The sequence below is a fragment of the Lynx rufus genome, unplaced genomic scaffold (genome assembly GCF_022079265.1).
Source record: "Lynx rufus isolate CCGP_SWC_20201006 ecotype Redwood Valley unplaced genomic scaffold, mLynRuf1.p SCAF_12, whole genome shotgun sequence".
NCBI classification, from domain to species: Eukaryota; Metazoa; Chordata; class Mammalia; order Carnivora; family Felidae; genus Lynx; species Lynx rufus.
Window position 1 is genome coordinate 17610909 of NW_025814826.1, and position 20274 is coordinate 17631182.

The 20274-nt window shown below is 40.6% G+C and overlaps 1 pseudogene; it reads left to right on the forward strand.

Moving 5' to 3' along the window:
- The first annotated feature begins 3234 nt into the window (after positions 1 to 3234).
- On the forward strand, positions 3235 to 19952 carry LOC124507528 (programmed cell death protein 6-like; annotated as a pseudogene).
- The last annotated feature ends 322 nt before the right edge of the window (positions 19953 to 20274 follow it).

A 20274-nucleotide genomic window follows, 5' to 3' on the forward strand; every position in this document is an offset into this window, starting at 1 on the left:
AGTGCTTTGTAATGTACTGGTCAAATTGTAAACTATCTTGGTAATTACCTTCTTTGCAAGCGACTTGTACCACACAGTGCAATTTTAGGACTATGAAGCAGAAAATGTCAGAAAGTGATTTATATAAAATGTAAATACAACCTGCTTACCCCTTCTTAAAATTCTTTCCATCACACTTGGAAGAAAAAAAAAGGAAAAGAAAAGAAAAGAAAGACAGAAATGTCATCATCTGCCCCATCTCTAGCTGTCAAAATCCCAAGCATGCAGAGTATTCCAACAATTGCCACCATTTTTTGAGTCCTCACTCTGTCTAGTCCCCATGAGTTACATGGATTATCTCATTTAATCCCCATGGAAATGCAGTAAGTATAACAAACTTAGTTTTACAGATGAGGAATCTAAAACTTAGATTAAGTTTTAATTATTAACTTAGGTTAAATAATTTGTCCAATATCAACAGCCACCAAATAATGAAGCTGATTCAGCTCAAGTCCCTGTGATACCAAGGACCATGACTTTGACCAACCACTCTATATGTTCCTTCCATTAAAAGGAATCTCTCCCTACTCTGAAATGATACAGTACTTAGCTCATATTCTTTTCAGAGGACTACAATTCTACCTTGAATTATGATTCTGGGGGTACATACCACAGCTTAACTGCTGGCTTACAGGCTTCCCCCAAATAGACGATAAGCTTTGTACATCTGTGAACATGCCCTAGTTGCCAGGCAAGTAGCAGCATGACAACAGGGGGAAGAGAAAATTCGTAACTTTCTTGAGTGTTAGCTGCCTCATCTGATAAGGATGTTGAAAATCCCTACTTCACAGGATTGCTATGAAGGTTGTCAAATAACAAAAGTAATACAATTTAATAACAAGTCTGATACTCGTTATCCAAGGGGAAATAATTAATGAATTGGAGTAGTACATTGCCTCATAAACAGTGGGCCACTCTTCTCGAGGGATTTTGGGCAAGAGCAAGTTTCAAAGAGCATCAGAAGCAGAACACGGATACAAGGCGGAATTGGCTAGGCGGCCGGGGATTTCCTTATAGAGCCAGCAGGGCCTACTTTCTTTTTCTTTTTTATTTATTTTTTTAAAGGTTTATTTATTTTTTGACAGAGAGACAGAATGTGAGTGGGGGAGGGGCAGAGAGAGAGGGAGATACAGAATCCGAAGCAGGCTCCAGGCTCTGAGCTATCAGCACAGAGCTCGACTCAGGGCTTGAACCCACTGAGTGATCATGACCTCAGTCATCAGTCATGGATACCCAACCAACTGAGACACCCAGGCACCCCATGAGGGCCTACTTTCTAGGGTAAGTTAAACTAGCTAGAGCTGAGTTGGAGAATTGTGATTGGTGGGTGGTAGGTTTCCCCAAGAGCAAAATATTTCCCATAAGTGCAGGCTGACTTAGGTTTAGATGTGTGACATGGGCCGGGCTACTGGGGTGGCCTCCGTTTTGTGGGTCCAGATATACAAATTACTGCTGTCAGGGTCTATTAAGACAACAAAGTTAAAACCACTGTGTAAACATAAACAGAGTCCTACCAATGTGGTCACAATTCAAGTTCATTAAGTCCTACTGAAATCACAGGGGTTCGTGGGACCGATTGACTCTTAACCAAGAAGAGATAGAATCAATAGGGATATGAACACAGCAAGGAGAATGACCCAGAATACCTGCCTCATTTCCCTGGAAAGTAGCATTTTAAGGAAAGTAATTAACAAATACGTAATGGTGAATAAAGAGAAAAATGTGTCAAAGGAAGATGGAAACATATAGAGAAGGGGTTACATGCTACCATTACTTGCAACCCTAAGGGGGCAGCAAGTTGGAGGTCTCCCTGTCACTTCCTTGTGCCCCACCTGATCGGCATGTTCTACCTTCCCGCCGGGTTACAGGGGAGCAAAGTTGATAGTTCCTTTGAAAGGGCTCTTGAACCAGGAAACGCTACACAGGTGTGAGGGGCTAGTGCTCTTGTTCCTATTCTAGAGCAGCACAAGGGCATCCACCACGTGAAAGCCCCACCTGGGTCAGCCCCCTTCCACCAGGCCTTTCAGAAAACCAGGGTCATTCATCCAGCCGGGATTCACTTTCAGGGATTCATCAAGCTCTCCGTATAGTGGAGATCTAGAAACAGCTCCAGGTGACTTCTGTGAGAGACTGACTATATTCATCAATTCTTAATAAAGTTTCTAACCAGGTTTACCAAGGGAGCCTTAAATGGGGAGAACAGCTTGTTTCCTTGACAGCAAAAATCGACAGTTTTTTTTTTTTAATCTTTTGTTGTCTGTCAAGAATTCCATAGAAATAATAGATGCCTAAAAACACAAGGAAACAGCATGCATTTTTTTTCCCCCAACTTCAGGGTTTGCTTCCAAGGAGACTGACAAGAGAGGAGGAGGGCTTCTGAAATACGAGCAGTGGGCAACAAAGACCCTCAGAGCCAATGGGGGACAAGTTACCACTCAAAATTTGCCTTTCCCCAAGTCAAGGAAGTCTTTGCAGTCTTAGGACCGGCAGGCTGCTGGGGAAGCAGGAAGGCAGCATTTCAAAACAAAAACAAACAACAAACACTGCGGAAAGGGACGACTCGGTTTGCATCGCTAAGCTCGGTCCAGGCAGGCAGCCCCGGACCTGGCCTGCTTTCCGTGGATCTGCGGGTCTAGGCGCAGCCTCCAGATCAGCGGCCCCGCCGCGCCAGCCTCGGCCCGGGGCTTCCTCCAGGCCGGGGTCTCCCACGTGGCGCGGGGTCTGCGGCTGCCTCGCCCCGGAGCTGAGAACCCCTGTGTTCGCCAGGCCCATCGATTATTAATGAGCCGTCGTTAAAAGACTTGCTGAGGGAGGGTCCGATTTACTTGCCTACTCTATAGAGAAAACAAAGAGGATAGAGGTGGAGGGGGGAGAGGGGGGCACTGGGGAACTAAGCGAAAATGCAGCTTTCAAGTTCAAAAAGCTTATTTTGCATGAGAAAACACATGGGGACGTGAGGATTGGTGGTAGCCATCCCCCCTCCCCCATCTTTAATATCTGCTCAGCAAAAAGTCTGGATTAAAACCATCGGCCTCTGGGACACCTTAAAAAATCCCTTTCTTCTGTGTCCTTATGTACAAGGGTAAAGACCAGCTTTCTCTGTCCAAGTCGGGAGTGCTGAAGGGAGAGCTAGCAGTGGGAGGCCCAGCCGGAGCCTCTGTCCTCTGCCTGTTCCCGATTCCATGGCCTGAGGCGATGGTTTGCATTTTTAGGACAACAGCCGGCTATCGGCAAGCAGGAGACCTCTCGTCAGGCTTCATTACTGCGTACAAAATGACACGAGCGAGCCTGTGGCCACAACTGCGCTTATGAAGTGCTGCGAAGCCATTGCCTGTCCCTGCAAACCCAACCCTCTTCTTCTGCCCACTCACTCACCGATTGCCCCAAACCTGAGCTCAGTTTCTGTGTGCAGTGTCTCACCTCGGGACACATTGCTCCCACTGGAAATCCGGCTTTGCCACCTTGCTTGCTAGCTGGCTTATAAATTTCCAGAGAGACAGAGAAGAGCTGTGTTTGCCAACTGAACTTTGTAGTTCAAACCACCCTTTCCCTTCCTTCCCCTCTGATATGCTTTCCAAGGCTGGGGTGTTGCACCATCTCGGGATCTAGACAGGATGCTTAGCCGGCATTGGGAGCACAGCTGGGAATAGAGACCCCTCTCCCTACAAGGTCATTTAAACCTTTTTAGTTACCTCCCTAATTGCAATAGTCTTATGTGTCTGGCCTAAATCATAACTGCGCTCTTAAAAAGAAATCCCACAGCCGACAGCTGCAGATACTACCATTAAATCCTATCTATTAAGAGCTAATGCCACTCAGTGTATTTTTTTACAAGGGTGAATCTGTTTGCATCAGCCAGAAAACAGGTCATGACGGTTTGTTCAGCCGCTGATATACACCAACCATTCTAAACCAATATATCAGAATAAGGATATGTAAAGACAAGATTACTGATTATGAGATTACTGATTATTCTGAAGAAATTATCGTAATAGAAAACATTTGTATCATCAGCCAGGTAGACTGAATTTGACCTTGAACTTTTCTGAAGCCTCTGGGGCTCAAGTTACGTGGAAGATTGTTAGGTGAACCTAACATCTGAATCTTTAAACAGCCACTAGGAAAGACGTAATGTGGGAGACTAAAAACAAATTGCAGACCACTGGCTAACAGGTGTGGAAAGGGAGATCAGCGTATTACCTAGCAGCTTCTTACCTGTTAGGGTAAAAACAAATGGTAAAATAACCATTAGTTAGGGTATGGGCTTGGCTGCTGTAACAATGAGACCCCACATACATGTGGGTCACTTAGGACACAGCTAATTCTTCCTTTGCCTAGCAGTCCTGAGATAAACTGGCCATACTGACGAGCAAGTCTACTCCACAAAATTATTTGAATCTAAGTTCCTCCCATCTCATTGATTTAGCAGCTCCTCCGACAGTAGTTCTGACACTTCCATGTAGAGGTTGGTAACATTTTTCTGTAAAGGACCACAGAGTAAATATCATAGTTTTTGCAGCCCACATGTAGTTCAATTAAAGATTCCTTGTTTTTATTTGTCGCTCTTCTCGTGGCAACTCTTCAAAAATATGGAAACCATTCTTAGCTCACCAGCTGTACCAAATCAGGCTGCCCCAGTGATTTTGGCCCACAGGCCATAGTTTGTCAGTCCCTGCTTTAGGACATCAGAATCACCTGGAGGGCTTTCTGAGCCCACCTGAGTTTCTGATTCATTAGGTAAAGGTTTGACCCAAGAATCTGCACTTCTGGGGCTCCTGGGTGGCTCAGTCAGTTAAGTGTCCAACTTCGGCTCAGGTCATGATTTCTCGGTTCATGAGTTCGAGCCCCACGTCGGGCTCTGTGCTGAGAGCTCAGAGCCTGGAGCCTGCTTCAGATTCTGTGTTTTCCTGTCTTTCTGCCCCTCCCCCGCTCACACTCTGTCTCTCAAAAATGAACATTAAAAAAACATGCATTTCTAACAAGTTCTCATGGGATGTTTATGCTGATGGTTTGGAGACAGCACAATGAGATCCAAAGCCCTACAGTGTTGCCTTTGCCTTTATGGGCAAAGCGAATCTCTTGCACATGCATGTTCCGGCACAAAAGAAAATGAAAAAAGCATCAAGAAAAAGTCTCCTTAAGTATGTAAGCAGGAAATTGTACACATAACTTTCACTCACATCCCTTGGCCTAATCTTAGTCATATGGCCATGAATGGCTGCAAGGGAAGTTGGGAAATGTAGACTATAAATGGTTGTTCATGAATTCTGCTACAACTCAAGAGGTTTTGTTGTTAAGAGGAAGGAGGGGAGAGGGGCGCCTGGGTGCTCAGTCGGTTAAACATTCAACTTTGGTTAAACATGGTTAAAAATCCCAAGGTCCTTTGGGATTTTTAGTCTTTTATAAGCTTCTAGAAATTTACCAACCATTTGTGATAAATAATAATAATAATGAATTTATTTCATATATCAGATAGATTAAATGTAAATGAAAAATAATCATGAGATTACCTTACAATTTTGTTTTTAATATTTTAGAATATTTCTGTAATCCTGGGGCAGGAAAACACTCTATGTGGTGGTAATGAAATACCAAGAAGGTAAAGAATGTCTGATTTAACTACAATGCAATAAGTCATATTCCTAAATATTCCCTCCCCAAAAAACAAAGATCAACAGACATATGGGAGAAAAATACTTGCAACAGGTATAACAATAAACAATGTTAATATTCTACCCAGGGGACATGGAAGGCGATTCTCAAAACAGAAATGTACACATAACCAAAGAACATAGGACTATACATTTATTTTCAATTATAAACAAATATATTCAAATAAAAATGTATCACAATTTCTATCAAATTGGTAATTTCTTTTTTTTTTAATGATGCTATAGAAATTAACCAGTGTGATAGAAAAAAGGTCACACTAATTCTGTGCTAATACAGATATATTTCAGTTTGGTTATATTCAACAAAAGTTTTAAACATGTACTATAGTGGACAAATAGATAGGATGACCCCCATGACCCTGCTTCTGGGTGTTCATGCCCTTATGTCATGCCCTCCCCCAGAGGATCATGGGACCTGTAATTTATGTCCAGCCAATAGAATGAATACAGAAAAAAAAAGAGGGGGAGGATACATGTGATTACATGATTATGTTACATAAGATTTTAACATGTGTCTTGCTGGAGTATGTTTCTCTTGTTGGCTTGAAGAAGCAAACTGCCATGCTGGGGGCTGCCTCTGTTAGGAGGCCAAATGGCAGTGAACTTTCAGCTATCTCTAGGAGCTGAAGGCATCCTCTAGCCTATAGCCAACAGGGGCTTTTGGTCCTAAAACAGTAAGGAAATGGATTCTTTCAACAATCTGAGTGAGTTTGGAAGTGGATACTCCAAGCACAGCCTCTGGTGAGACCACAACCCGCACTGATGACTGACACCTTCACTGGTGCCTTGAAGATACACTAGCTAAGTCACATCCAAACTGTTGACCCATAGCAACTGAGCTCATGAAAGTGTGTTGTTTTGAGCTAAGTCTGAGATAATTTGTTATGCAGCAATTGATACTAATATGTGTATATTAACCTAAAAATTCTACATTTAAAATTTTATCTAGGGGCGCCTGGGTGGCTCAGTCGGTTGGGCGTCCGACTCCAGCTCAGGTCATGATCTCGCGGTTTGTGAGTTCGAGCCCTGCGTCAGGCTCTGTGCTGACAGCTCGGAGCCTGGAGCCTGCTTCAGATTCTGTGTCTCCCTCTCTCTCTGCCCTCCCCCGCTCATGCTCTGTCTCTGTCTCAAAAACAAATAAAACATTAAAAAAAGTTTTTTTAATTTTATCTAAAGAAACTTAGCCACAAGGATATTACTCATTACAGTATCTTATAGTTATGAAAAATTAGAAACAAACAATATATGCAAAAATAGAAAATCTGTTAAATTATGGAAAAGCCACACAAAGAAATATTCAGCTAACAAAAACTGCAATGGAAATAAAAACATATTTTTAAAGAAAAATGTTTTAAATACAGCTATAAATGAAAATATAGCTTTTAAACCAGCTTGCATAATCAATTCCCACTTTAATTTTTTAAATGTTTATGCATGTATAGAATATAGTGCTTAAAGTAACATACCCAGGTGTTAATAACAGTTATCCTCGAGAGGCAGGATTATAGATTTTTAATTATAAGACATAAATTTTTACAGTTTCCTACATTATACATTTCATGTCTTTGCAAAACAACCAGAACCTAAAACTGAATTTTAAATGCAAAATGAAGGGAAGAAAAGAGTCCCAGCTTCATGAAAAAGAAAAGGCTAACGTCCAATGCAAATGTTAGTTATTTTTATGGTTATTAAATGTAAGATGCAAATGTCCCCGGAGGCTAATAAACTGCTAACAATAATGGCTACCATTTCTTGAGCATTTACAATGAGCCAGGCACATGCTAAAAATTTGGAGTGCGTTCGTTTGTTTAACCATGGATAAAAAGTTAGATTTATGCCCTGTGTTCACAGAGAAGGGCAGCCCATATGCCTGGACATCCTGCTATTCATACCTTCACTTTCCCCCTCGATGTAAGGCAGATAACTAGTGAGACACATCACTAGGGGGCAAGGAGATCCTGGTCACCCAGGACCTGGATCAACTCCCTTAAATGTGGTCTGGGCACTGGTCCCAAACCAATCAACTAGTTTTGCCATTGCACAGCAGTTCTCAAAACCTTGCAGTTTTGGTTCCAAGGAGCCAGAGAGACGTTCTTTATTTGTTGTGGAGTCTACCACAAAAATAGAAGAGGCCCTTACCGCACACTTTCCCGTTGAATGACTGAAAACAACAGTTGCTCTTACAGATGCATGGAAAGAGCAAAGATATTTCAGTAGGCTTGAGGACAAGCTAAAAATTACCAGTTCCTCAGGAATTACTCATTCTGCTAGAGAACAATTGAAGGTTAGCTCTTCCCAAATATCTACCTCACTCTGCAAACTGAGGTTAATCTTGGTTTAATGGACTCAGGCAAGTCATGTAATGTCTAGGACCTCAGTTTTCCTCCCTGTAAAATGAATTTCTGTTACTTTCCCTAATCAGAGGCTAGTCAGGGTGATCCCTTGGTTCTTATCAAACTGATGGTATGTGATTCTGAGACAGATTCTCTCATCCAGGTGTTTTATTAGTCAAAACTTTTTAAAAAAGAAGTCTACAAGATATATCTATAACACTGACTCAATGAATGAGTAAAGCCTTCAGAAAGATCAATATATAGAAACTTTGGGCTTACTGAAAACACCTTTAGGGGATTTTCTCTTAATGAACTCTACATGCTTCTAGTATAGTGCCTTCAAATGACATTCCAGTAGAGTTCCACAGTCCTGTGAAGGCAAGTTCCTCACTCTTCCACGGGGGGGCAAGAAAACCAATAACACGTACTCTTTGATAGACTGACCACAGAGAATCACTTCTTGGAAGGTCACTTTTATTGCTTTAAGTCGGTCTAAAGATTTTCTGTCTGAGAAAGTACAGCAATGACATCTGTTCATTCTTCAACACAGACCAGCCCTTTACCCATGATTTTTCAATATTTAAACAAACAGCCAAAACAAAGCTGTGCATCAGTGTTAACCTTGTAAACTTAAAAGTCTGCACCTGTACAATTACTAATTAACATGTTCAGTAACAAAGCTGGTAGGTAACGGGTGACATTCACACCTCTTAATTGGTGCGATTAGCGGTCCTTTTGTTGTCAACTGTTAGCAGCTCTCCTCAAGTGTAAAATGCCACAGGTAAAGGGACATTGGCCATGGGTGGAGTGAAGGGGGGAAGGTGGGAGTGAACAAAAGTTTGTAAAACAGATTAGGCTGAGTTACAGGGAAGCAAAAATATGGTCACTGCAAGAAACTGGCTAAAACTGCCAAATGATTAGGAGCATCAGAGACTGTATCTTTTTTTGTTCTTTACTGGTGGTGTAAATCTTGACTGTTTAAAAAATCTACTCCCCCATTACATTGCAAAATGGAAAGACCCCACTTTCAGTAAATTTAACCGTGAATGGGAAAATCCAAATCAATTTTGTTTTTAAATGAAGGAAGGTATGTCTGGGTAGCTTTTGCGCTCCTAGCAATACACTATAATATTTACTATGAGATTCTTGACAAGAGATATCCTAAGGTTTTTAAGATAGAGCCCAGGATATACAGAGGATATATACAGGATATACAGAGCCCTGTATTCCTTCAGAAATACAGGAATCAAGACACATTTCTGTATTTCTTATTTAATCCTCTCTTCTCTTTTTTAAAAAAAGTAATACCAGGCTCCCCTTCAGCTCATTGAGTAACTTCCTTATGATAGTATCCAATGTTGAATTCTCATCATCAATTACCAATAAACTTTAACTTAGGTTTCCTAAAAGGCATGACCCTGTATTAGGATCATTCCAATTGTCAGGATTTAGCTTCCAGGCTTGGCTTTTCTACAGCTCCCTCATAGGTCAGTCTTCTTAAGGATATGGCTTCATATTAACCATGCAGAAATGTTACTATTCTCTACCAACTAGAGGTTCCAATATTTCTTCATAATGGGAGGGGTTACTGTGTTGTCATTTAGGACAAAAATTTGATGTAATATGTTTGTGAGCTCTATGAAGGCAAGAATTATGTCTCTTCCACCTATAAACCACCAACTTCTAGCACATATGCACCTTCAATAGATAGACGTTACTTATCGAATGTGAACGTTGGTGTCAATGAGATTTTTCTTTCTTTCTCCTAGCTTCCCTTTCATATTATACATTTTTGGTTTTTACACAATTCTTCTGGGGTGAGTATGACCAGATTTTTTGCAATGCAAGTCGAATTCTCCCTCTTCCTGAGACTCTTATTTTCCTTTTGGGAGTGTCTTTCTTTATGTTAACGTACTTTTCTTAGACAGTTCTTCTACTTTGTCTTTGTGGATCCGGCTCTCTATCACCTGGCCTTCTCGTTTATTGAAATTCAGCTTCATACCAAAGACTTCACAGCTTTCTACATTCTTTCGGATCCTTCAACCTTATTTTACCTCTTGCTTATCTTCCACCCCCCTTTCCCCGTATTATATTCTTTCTTTAACCTACTTTTTCAGTTATCTATTTATGCCACTTAGGGATTTAAGGATTAATTTAAGGGATTAAGACACTAATTTTATTTTACTCAACAATTTTGTGGGTTAGGAATGTGAGAAGGGTGTGGCTGGATGGTTTATCTTGATCCATGTGGTCTCAGCTGGGGTGGGTGGTCTGGAGGATCCATTTCTAAGAAGGCTTCCTCATGCACATAGTCAGTCCCTCATTCCCCACCCAGAATCTCCTCCTCCAGGACCTCTGCACATAGCTTGGGCTTTTCACAGCATGGTGGTCACAGGACAGTCACACTTTTTACATCTGTTCTCCTCCTAATAAGCCTTTCAAAAGCAAGCATTCCCAAGGCCCAGGTAGAACCTGCCAGGTTTCATTCAGTGATCAAGCAGGTCCCTAAGTCCAGCCTAGATCCAATGGGGAGGGAGGAACAGACTCCACCCCTCCATGAAGGGATGGTTTGATCCTACAGGGAGGGAAGGAATTGATGGCAGCAGCCATCTGGAAGACAAACTGCCACACCTACAATTCTCATTTTAATGTTTTACTTTTCTTCCCCATTTGAAAATTCTAATAGCGCTTACCTAATCTGTAGGGTGTTACATATGTGCCAGCGCTATGTTCAAGCAGGAAAGTGACCCCCACCTTACCTCATGAAAAACTATTTAAGGGCACTATGAGGCCCTGACACTCCAAAGTCATGTCCCATAACCAGCCTCCCCAGTCTCTGATTTGAGTCACTACACCTTTCTGGTGGGCACAAGCCTAGGCACAAGCTTACACATGACCTGAGAGAGAGAGATATAACCAATCAAACATGAGTACTTCTTTATCCAGAATTGCCAGTTTATTTATAAGATGTTTGGTTTTTCCCCAGGGGGGAAACAGAGAGTATGAAGTGGAAGAAAATGGTGTTGGAACAGCAATTGTCCTTTGAAGTGAGCAGAGCTTGGTGACACCAGGCACCTGGGATAGCATCAGGGCATGATGTTCATCGGTCTAGAAGAAGGAGGGGTGCCACGGAGGGTGGTGGTTGGTGAGTGAGTGTTGGCAAGGGTGTTAGGTGATGTAATAATATAAAATATTTAACACCAAAAGAATATAAATCACCAATCATCTCTCTTTTCCCCAAAGAACACAAATAATTTAAGAGTTCTCCATCTGTATATATATATAGAAGGAAGGAATTTATGGCAGCCATCTTGGAGACAAACTGCCATACCAACCCACTGTCATTTTTTTAGAAAAATATATGCCATATATATAAGCAAGATGAGAAAGTTGGAACAGTTAAACCATTCAGTTCCCAATCTCCCAGCTGATGTATCTCCTAGGCAGTTTGTATCCAAACTACCAAGAATTTTTTTTTTTTTTTGTAATTATGGAACTGGTCACCAAATGATCATTTGGATTACTAAAGCAATTAATTTTGACCCTGCTTTCTTTTCACACTCGGTCCTATGTCCCTTTCCAGCAGAGACTGCTAGTTACCTTTTAATACATATTGTCTCATCTCCCTTACAGACTCTCCAATTTTTAGTCAAAACGATGCAATCTAGAATAATGATTATATTTTTCACCAACCTTGCTACACGCATGAGATCTGAGAAGTCCTTCAAGAGGTCCATTTGTCTACATTCTTTCCTCCTTCCTACTGGTAAAGGAGAAAATGATAGTTGGAGCACTAGCAGCTATCTTGAATCATGTAGTGGTCGTCATGGACTAAGGATGACAGAGCAGCAAGACACAAGGAGCGTCAGTTTCTGATGACCGCTCTATCTACTCCCAGCTTTGTGTTAGCGTACCATATTTATTTATGTAGGAGACGAAATTCCATCCGCTTTAGCCATTGTTACTTGAATTTTCTGCCACTCGTAGTGAAACCTGATTCTAATACACCCCTTTGCCAGTAAGGTCGGTTGGACAATCTAGTCAGGTTAAAGCAACAGCTTAATTTAAAATATTTTTCCAACAGACACAGTGTATAAACTTGCAAAGGCTGATTAAATTTCGCTAGGGCATATCTTTATAAAAAGAATAAGTAACATATGTAAATACCATATCCGAATTTAAATACAGTATTTAACTGCCCTAGATTTCACAATGTATTCATAGCCTTGAGAGGGAATAAGAAACCACTTTATAATCCATTGATCCTTGTAAATTCTGTTTACATGTGTTTTTAAAATACATGTGTTTTGTGTTATCGGTGTTGATGGTCAGGAGCTCTGTATTGTAAAATAGTCTTCAGGTACCGTTCTGGAGAATAAACTAAGACTTGGTCTGTGACCTGAAAGCCCTTGCTGGGGTAGGGGGCAGTGCTTTGGGAAAGAATACCCGTTTATAAAAGCCAATGGCTTCTTTTTCTGAAATGGCTGCTAGCATTGCTTTAATTCAATGTTCACTATCTCTTAAAGCTTCCTCTCCCCTTTCCTTCTACAAAGCCTCCCGCACTGAGTCTGCACCTGCCCAATACCTGCTAGAATTATCCCTTTATTTTTTTTAAATTGTTTAATGTTTACTATTTATTTTTGAGACAGAGAGAGACAGAGTGTGAGCAGGGGAGGGGCAGAGAGAGAGGGAGACACAGAACCTGAAGCAGGCTCCAGGCTCTGAGCTGTCAGCACAGAGCCTGACGCAGGGCTCGAACTCATGAACGGTGAGATCATGATCTGAGCCAAAGTCAGACACTTAACCGACCAAGACACCAGGCGTCCCTAGAATTATCCCTTTATAAATAACACCTGATCATGTCATTTCACCAGGAAGACACTTGCTGATTTCTTGTCACCTCTAGCTTGGTAGAAAACAGCTTGCACTTTTTCTGTCTTATCTTCTATGCACTTTCCCAGTCCTTTATCACACTTGCTCTCTATTTAAACATGATGAAATTTTCACCTTTTTTTCCAATTATGCCATGCCTTTCACACCCCTGCATTTGGAACAGGCTATTTTCTATGACTGAAATACTCTCCCAACCCCCAAGCTTGCTTTTTATTTTTTAGAACCTTCAGGATGCATCTTGTGGGTCAAAAAGCCTTTGTTCAAAAAGGTGCAAAAACCTTTTTTGTCACTACTACAGACGAGATTAACCACTTCTTCTCTTGCCCATATTCTGCATTTTGTACTACCTTCTGTGACAGCACTTACCAGGTAATACTAGAATGGATCTGTCTTGAAGTCTGATTCCTCCTATGTGACATGTTGGAGCTTTTCTAGTACTGAGCTCAATGTCCATAACCGAGTGGGAACTTGCTGTGTCTTGCAGCATGTATCCATGGCTAAGACAAGGTCATTCCAACAAAAAGGCATTTGTTTCTAAATGTAGTTTTTAGGTTTGTATGATAAGGGGGGGGGGAATTAGGTAAATTACAGAATGTAAATACATGTTTTCAACTTCTTGGAAAAGATATTCATAGGAATATACAGGAACATGCATGCATATCCTACAAACCGTAATATTTTTCTTCCCACCTTGATGACAAATTTAGCATTTCTTACAGCTAAATTTTTCTAGAATTAAATTATGGAGTCATAGAATTGTAAAGCTAAAAAAGACTTTAAAAATTATTGACTCCAACTTCATAATTTATAAATGAGAAAACTAAGGCCCAGAGAGATTAAAAGATTTGTCAAAGGACACCCAGCTAGTTAGTGTCAATCAGATCTGAAATCCTGGTCTCTTGACTCCACTGTTCTTCAAACATTTCAGTTGTAAGTCCCTGGTTAAGGGCAGCCAGCAGCTGTGAAGCACACGGACTTTAATTTCAAGTTAAATCAGAGCTAAAGCACAGATAAACCCAAGGGTTTCAGCTACAAATTAAACAGGTGAGAGAAGATAAGTGAGATTATTTGATGAAAGTTTTTAAATCATACACTGTTTGAGTGTAAAAGTCCAAGCCCCCAGTTTTCATAAATGAAAATAAGAAAATTAAATGACTTCCTCCACCCCAATCAGAAAGCCAGAGACAAAGACAAAACTAGAACTTTGAAAGCAATTGTGATATGGACTTCACAAAATTGTGGATAAAATGAGTTACCACATAGAATAATAGTCCTGTCACTCAAAAAAAAAAAAAAATTGGAGCCTGTGGTTGGTCAATTAACCAAAAAGTTGGGTAAATTGGAAATTGTTAAAAAGTGATACGTACACACTATAATGATTTAATTTTAATTTCAAACATGAATGTACACTTATTATACATATGTGGATAAACAATTATCAAAAAATTATGTGAATTAATTTCTTATTGCTGCTGTAACAAGTTACCACAAGCACAGTGGCTTAAAAGGATAAAAAATTGTTCTTCTAATTCCGGAGGTCAGAAGTCCAAAATGGATCTCACTGGGCTAAAAGCAAGGTGTCCGTAGGGCTGCAGGGCTACAGGGAAGCCTCCCATGGGGGCTGCAGGGAAGAATCTGTTCCTTGCCTTCTCCAGCTTCTAGAGGTCCCTCACATTCCTTGGCTCATGGTACCTTCCCAGCTTCAAAGCCAGCAATCACCCCTCCAGCCTCTGTTTCCCTCATTACATCTCCTTCTCGGACTGTGACTCTACTATCTCTCTTCCACTTACAAGGACCATTGGGATTACATTGGATTAAACTGGATAAACCAGGATAATCTCTCCATCTCAAGATCCTTAATTTAATCACATCTGGAAGACCCCCTTTGGCCATATGAGGTAACATACTCACAGGGTTGGAGGATTAGGATGTGGATAACTTTGATGATAGGGGTGGGAATATTATTCTGCCAACCATAGCCTGGCTGTGTCATTGAAGATGAATCTTCTTTCCTTGGTGAAACATTCATAAAGTGTATTGTCTATGATTTCTATTGTGTGTCTTTAAAGTTAAAGTAACAATTTAAAGCATTTGAAAAGCGACCTGGGAAGAATTCTTCCAGATTTGTCTCTCAATTTTTTTTATGATGTCTGTTCCACAACCAATTTCAAGTTGATTTTTAAAAAATTTTTAATGTTTTTTATTTATTATTGAGAGAGAGAGTGTGTGTGTGTGTGTGTGAGCAGGGGAGGGGCAAAGAGAGCAGGAGTCACAGAATCTGAAAGCAAGCTCCAGGCTCTGAGCTGTCAGCACAGAGCCTGATGCAGGGCTCGAACTCATGACCTGTGAGACCATGACCTGAACTGAAGTCGGATGCTTAACCAACTGAGCCACCCGGGCACACCTCAGATTGATTTTTGATGTGATTTGTCTTTTGTGGTCCTTCTGAAGATTTAGATTTTATAGACACAATTCTCTTTTTTGCACTCCTATGTCACTGATTTATAAAACATTTATCTAAATCATACAATTACAATAACAAGTACTCCTCACTTAAACAGTTTTGAGGGCACGAGAACTTGGTACAAATTCCTCCACTGTGGGGCACAAAGGTGACCAGGTTGCTGACAAGGGGCCTACTAGTCCCTGGTCCTCAGTGTGCCCAGAAATAAATGAAAAGTTTTCTTCATCTAGTAGACTGTATATGTGAAAGTGGTTTAGGAAAGCTTCTGTTATATAAAGTGCCTTGTGTACGGGAAGGCATTCTATAGATATAAACAATCACCATTATTTTTGCTTTTATTTATTTTTTTTTTTTTAATTTTTTTTTTTTCAACGTTTATTTATTTTTGGGACAGAGAGAGACAGAGCATGAACGGCGGAGGGGCAGAGAGAGAGGGAGACACAGAATCGGAAACAGGCTCCAGGCTCCGAGCCATCAGCCCAGAGCCGGACGCGGGGCCCGAACTCACGGACTGCGAGATCGTGACCTGGCTGAAGTCGGATGCTTAACCGACTGCGCCACCCAGGCGCCCCTATTTTTGCTTTTAATTCAAGATCTGGTATTGATGCATGCAAGGTGGAAAAAAGCAGTCTAGAAGTTAGCCTGATGACTAGGGAAAGTCAGAACAATTTGAGAAAACATTATGCTCAAGCCACAATAAAATCTATAATTAAGTTAACAATATAAGTCAAGTTTCAATCAATAAAGTCTTTAATTATAATGAATGGTTTATTTGCTTTATTAATCTGCTTTTAAGCTTACTCACTATTTCTCTGAAAATTTAGGTTAAACTGCCTAACTAAAGAGCTATTTTCAAAAATATTTAATTGGCTGGAAAGAGTGTATTGAACTCTTCTTTCAGTTGACCTACCTTTAGAAAACAAAGCTATTTGGCTCACTAAACTATAAATGTATCCAGGCATCTTTGTGAAAGCGTATTTTAGACTGAGTAGTGAAGGGGAAAGAGTCACTCACCAATGCCCTGAGTTTGTAAACACAGATATGTAAAATATGACAGTACATAGAACAGAAAATCAGTGCTAACTCTAGAGTTTAACAGAAAATCAGTGCTAAATCATAGAGTTGGGAACTCTATGCTGCCCTTGAACTCTATTGTTTTTGACCACTGCGTCAAGAACTGTCTCCATCTACCAGGTGGTTGAGGAGCACTAGAGAGATTCTAAATGACCCTGTGAGGACCAGCTCCTAAGCCTAAGGTATACTCATCAACCAAAGGCATGGGTTTCTTTATCCCCACCCAGAGTGCAAGCAGTACACTTTCTTATCCTGAAGCTCCCACAATGAGGTCAAACAAGCTGCCACAAACTAGGTGACTTAAACAATAGAAACTTGCTGTCTCATACTTTGTGAAGCCAGAGTTCTGAGATCAAGGTGTTGACAGAGTCATGCTCTCTGTGAAAGTTCTAGGGAAGACCTCTCTCCTAGCTTCTGGTACTTCCTTGATTGTGATAACATAACTCCACTCGTTCCATGACATTCCCCCTATGTGCATATCTATATCCAAATTTCTCTTTTAAGGGCATCAGTCACATTGTATTAGGGGTCCATCCTATTCCAGATGACCTCATCTTAACTAATGACATCTGCAATAACCCTATTTCCAAGTAAGTTAACATTCTGAAGTATGGAGGGTTAGAATTTCAGCATGTTAACTTTTGGTGGACATAGTTCTACCCATGACACTCTCAGTGGAGGAAACCATCATCACCATATGGTTCATACTAATTCTCCAAATAATTTTAACTTTAATAACCAGTATATGGTCAAATTTAACCACATACTTCAGTAATAATCATAATCATAAAAATTATAGTATGTGCCAGTAGAAATAATAAACACATAAACAGATGAACAAAACAAAAATTGATAAAAAATTGGTGAGGTTTGTTGTTAGCTATGAGTAGGAACATTACCAGTAAGAAAGAAGAAACTGAGGACATGCGAATATGAGAAGCAGAGAAAAGATTTTAAAAACAAAAAGCAGGGGTGCCTGTATGGCTCAGTCAGTTAAGCGTCCAACTCTTGATTTGGGCTCAAGTCATGATCTTAGTTTCTTGAGTTTGAGCCCCACATCGCACTCTGCATGCTCATTATGCAGAGTCTGCTTGGGATTCTCTGTCTCTCTCTTTCTCTGCCCCTCTCCCCCCTCAAAATAAATAAATAATTAAAAAAAAAAGAAAAATCAGAGGAAATAGATCAACTATAACAGAGATCAGGAACCAGACAAGGATGTCTACTCTCACTACTGTTACTCAACATAGTACTAGAAGTTCTACCCACAGCAGACAAGAAAAAGAAATAAAAGACATCCTAACTGGTAAGAGAGAAGTAAAACTGTCACTATCTGCAGATGACATGATGCTATATATAGAAAACCCTAAAGACCCCACCAAAAAACTGGTAGAACTGATAAACGAATTCAGTAAGGTTGCAGGATACAAAATCAATACACAAAAATTGTTGCATTTCTGTATACTAATACTGAAGTAGCAAAAAGAGAAATTAAGAAAATAACCCTGGGGTGCCTGGGTGACTCAGGTGGTTAAGCGTCCAACTCTTGATTTTGGCTCAGGTCATGATCTCATTGTTTGTAAGATAAAGCCCTGTGTTGGGATATGCACTGATAGCATGGAGCCTGCTTGGGATTCCCTTTCCCTCCCCTTCTGCCTCTTCTCTCTCTCTCTCTCAAAATAAACAAATAAACTTAAAAAAAAAGAAAATAATCCCATTTACAATTGCACTGAAAATACCCGGAAATAAACTTAACCAAGGAGATGAAAAACCCAAACTTTAAAAACCATAAAACGTTAATGAAAGAAATTGAAGAGGACCCAAATAAATGGAAAGATACCCCATGCTCATGAATTGAGAGAACAAATATTGTTAAAATGTCCCTACTACCCAAAGAAATCTACAGATTTAATGCGATCCCTGTCAAAATACCAACAGCAGCTTTCATAGAGCTAGAACAAATAATCCTAAAATTTGTGTGGAACCACAAAGACCCCAAATAATCAAAGCAACCTTGAAAAAGAAGAACAAGGGGCACCTGGGTGGCTCAGTAGTTTAAGTGTCTGACTTCAGCTTGGGTCGTGATCTCACAGTTTGTTGAGTTCAAGCCCGGTGCCAGGCTCTGTGCTGACAGCTTGGAGCCTGAGCCTGCTTCGGATTCTGTGTCTCCCTCTCTCTCTACACCTCCCCCACTTGTGAGCATGCACTCTTTCTCTCTCTCAAACATAAATAAACAGTTTTTTAAAAAAAGAATGTGACAAGCTGAAGCACTTAATAAGTACACGTGTCTTAAAAAAAAAAAGGAAAAGAAAAAGAAGAACAGAACTGGAGTTATCATAATCTCAGATCTCAAGATATACTTCAAAGTTGTAGTAATCAAAATAGAATGATACTGGCACAAAAACAGGTATCATAGATCAACGGGACAGAATTGGGAGCCCAGAAATAAACCCACGATTTTATGGTCAATCTTTGATAAAGGAGGCAAAAATATGTAATGGGAAAAAGGCAGTCTCTTCAACAAATGGTGTTGGGAAAACTGGACAGCTACATGCAAAAGAATTAAAGTGGACTACTTTCTTATACTATACACAAAAATAAACTCAAAATGGATCAAATACCTAAATGTGAGACCTAAGACCATAAAAATCCTAGAAGAGAGCACAGGCAGTAATTTCTCTGACATTGGCAGTGGCAACATTTTTCTAGACATGTCTCCTGAAGCAAGGGAAGCAAAAGCAAAAATAAACTATCAGGACTACACCAAAATAAAAAAGCTTCTGCACAGCAGAGGAAACCATCAACAAAACAAAAAGGCAACTTACTGAATGGGAGAAGGCATTTGCCTTCAAATGATATGTCCAATACAGGGTTAGTATTTAAAATATGTAAAATTTCTCCTGTGTCTCATCCCAACCATGCCTGGGTCCATGACCGCCTACCCTTGCTGTCCTTCCGTCCCGCCCTGCCAGAGGTGTAGTGCTGACAGATCAGAGCTTTCCCAGAGGGTTCCCAGAGGGTTGACAAAGATAGGAGCCAACTGATACTGGACAATGAACTTCAGCAAGCACTATCCAATGGCACATGGACTCCACTGAATTCAGTGACTGTCAGGTCAATGATATCTCTGTTTGACCAGAGAACAAGGCTGGTGTGACCTTCAGCGAGTTCACTGTTATCTGGAAATACATCACAGACTGGCAGAATGTCTTCCACACTTACGGCCAGGGACCACTCTAGGATGGTTGACAAGAAAGAGCTCAAGCAAGCACTTTCAGTGTATGGGCCCTCTGACCAGTTTCACGACATCTTCATCCACAAGCGTGACATACAAGTATGGGGGCCCTTGATGACTTCATCAAGGGCTGCATCATCTTGCAGGGGTTGACAGATATATTCAGGTGTTATGCTATGGATCAGGATGGCTGGATTCAGGTGCCATACGAGCAGTATCCATCCATGGTCTTCAGCACTGTATAACATTGGCCTTTGCAAGTAGCAACATGACTCATGGAAGGAGGACTAAAAATGCCAAATCTCCCTTTAAAGAAATGGAACACAGATGCAGGTAGATACTATTCTTCCTTTAGATTTTATATAATTAACATTTGGGGACCTGACTGTACATATGTGGATAAGCTGATTAAGGTTTTGCAAATAACAACAATAGTTATAATCGTTATTCACATACAAACATTTGATTTGAGACTGTTCAATTGTGTCATGAGGTAAGATATAATAATATTTCAGGTATCCTGCATGCAAAAAGTTTATCATGTGCATTTCTAGATAGCTCCAGTTC